Consider the following 2,500-nt stretch of genomic DNA (forward strand, 5'->3'; position numbering starts at 1 on the left):
GGTGAGACCTTCAAAACGTGGAGAATACTGTACGTACACTGTTAGCCAATAAACAACATTCTCATCACTTACTCCCAAGGTGGGACCTTCGAAAGTTGGAGAATTTTGTACATTCAAAAGCCTATAGTAGTACATATTACTATTCCCTTCACCTCGTCCCAGGTCGTAACCTCCAAAGGCCTCCCGGTAAAGTTGAGGGTCGATTCCATGGCATCCAGCATCAGTTTGTCAGACCCTGAGTAGATTTTGTCGCCATGGGAGTTCGTCTCTTCCATCCAGTAGGGCCTGTATGGCAGTGCGGTGAAGTTGACGGTTACACCATACAAGCTGTTGGAAGAATTTATGTTAATTTTCTCTCTCTCTCTCTCTCTCTCTCTCTCTCTCTCTCTCTCTCTCTCTCTCTCTCTCTAGCATATTCCAATGCTGACCATTTACATAACGGTATTTTTGAAAATCTGAATTTTCAAAATTTAACAAGATTTTCTCCTCAATAATTGATATCAATCACTTCTGCTAGATATGAATTGGAAATGATATAATGTAAATGAAGGTAATGAAATACAATGCATTATCCAATTCCCTATTTCTTGTGGAGTAATATTGGGATTTTATGTTGACATATATAATCACTTGTGAGATAAATGAAGTGTAGGTAGGAGAAGAGCTTTGTGGCTGTGTTGCCTTACTTGGAGAATTTTTTTGGGAGCAGGGGCCGGTCCTCTTGCAAGATTAGACCGCCGGGATGGTGCCAGCGCCCTAATCTCATCCACCGCCTGCCGGAGGCAGTGAAAGGCATATGGTAGTACAAGTTCCATCTGAAATAGGTTGGGATAATGGATAAATAGCTTTTTCATACGTCCATATTCCTTGTATATCGCTGATATAGCATATAAGACTTTGTAATCGAGGGATTCCTGGAGATAAGACAAAGGCTCCCAAACCTCTTGGAGCTTCCGCTGGAGGATTTCCTGTCGGAAGATTTCCCGCCGGGGGATTCTGGAGCGAAGACGAGCGCATTGTACATGGAAAAGGTCCAGTGAGCTGAAAGGGCCTCCACATCCTGAGGGCGCAGACGACCAACTGCAATCAGAGTGGACGTCCCCGACAGGAGGCGTCTTCTCAAGGACGACTCGGCGAAGGACTCCAGGAAATCCAGGCTGTCGCTCACCACGACGACTATGACGCAATGGAAGCGAAGTCGTATCTGGTGTGCACCGGAGAAAAAGTAAATACACTGGTCACTCCATAGGCTGAGAGAGAGAGAGAGAGAGAGAGAGAATAGAAGAGAGGGAGGAGCAGACGAGAGAGAGAGAGAGAGAGAGAGAGAGAGAAACTCACCTCTCTGGCGACACTTGTCATTCTGTCGCTGACGGTGAAATTGTCGCTGGTTCCTTCGGCAGAGTTGTCGAATAGGGCTGTCCCTCGTAACTCCAGGGACTGGGCCATGTCCTTCGAATATGAATAAATTTTAAAGAAAGTTAGGCCTACGAATGATTATTGTATATGTATTGTAGACCTATTGTAAAACCTTAAGACAAATGAGTAACTTTCTCAAAGCTAGGCCTGTAGGAAAAAATAAATATTATATGTGTATTGAAGGCTTATTGCCTATGGAAAAGTCTTGCCATAATGGAGTAACTTTCTCAAGTGAAAGTAAATGTTTTAGTACTGATTCGTTCACTGGTCAATATTCCAGGGACTTGGCCATGTCCTGTGGATATGAATAAAGTATAAACAAAGCTAGGCATATGAATAAATGAATATTGTATTGCAGGCCTGCCTATCGCCTATAGCAAATTCTTGTCATAAATTAGTAACTTTCTCACATGAAAGTAAATGTTTTAATACTAGCTCATTCACTGGTCAATATAAATATGATAACTTTGACAATTATCAATACAGAACTATGCCACGGAAATCTTCACTGATTACTGCCTTTATTGCTTTCTTTATATTATGTAACGACTACGATTCCTTATTCATGACATACAATGTCTAAACTTTGGTAAGGAAGCAGACACATCGTCAATTAGGCCAATATTTACGATAATGATTCCTTAATTCCTTCATTATAGTGTAATTGGTTTTATATCAAACTACTAAAAACAATGGCGTGCCTTAACCTGATGAGTACATAAATAAGTATGTATTTAGAACAGTTTTAGGATAAACTGCTCTTCCCCTATCAAGACTTGATTCATTCGAATCAAAATCCCAAAATTATCTGAATGAAGAAGATCTTCTAAAAATTAACATTTGGTTCCTGTGGTAGGGGTGTAAGAATACTACCACAGTAGGTCCTGCGTGTCGTAAAAGGCGACTAAAAGGACAGCTGCTGTTTTGCAGTTTTACCTTTTCGTAAAAGGCCAGACCCACCGCCAATAACTGGGGAAACTGCTACTGTGAGGCAGAGAGTGCCGAGTCGACAAAGCAGCAGAAGTTTAAAAACTTCTCAGAGACGCTCAAGGAAACACAGATAAAAGAGGTTATACCCCAGCAA

At 41.6% G+C, this 2,500-nt stretch overlaps 1 protein-coding gene across 1 annotated transcript in view; it reads left to right on the plus strand.

Annotated features, from left to right (window-relative positions):
- The window catches only part of LOC135226800 (glutamate receptor-like), a 40,222-nt gene that overhangs the window by 812 nt on the left and 36,910 nt on the right, over positions 1–2,500 (plus strand). The window lies entirely within an intron of this gene.

This window comes from Macrobrachium nipponense, chromosome 15 (assembly GCF_015104395.2).
Source record: "Macrobrachium nipponense isolate FS-2020 chromosome 15, ASM1510439v2, whole genome shotgun sequence".
Classification (NCBI taxonomy): domain Eukaryota; kingdom Metazoa; phylum Arthropoda; class Malacostraca; order Decapoda; family Palaemonidae; genus Macrobrachium; species Macrobrachium nipponense.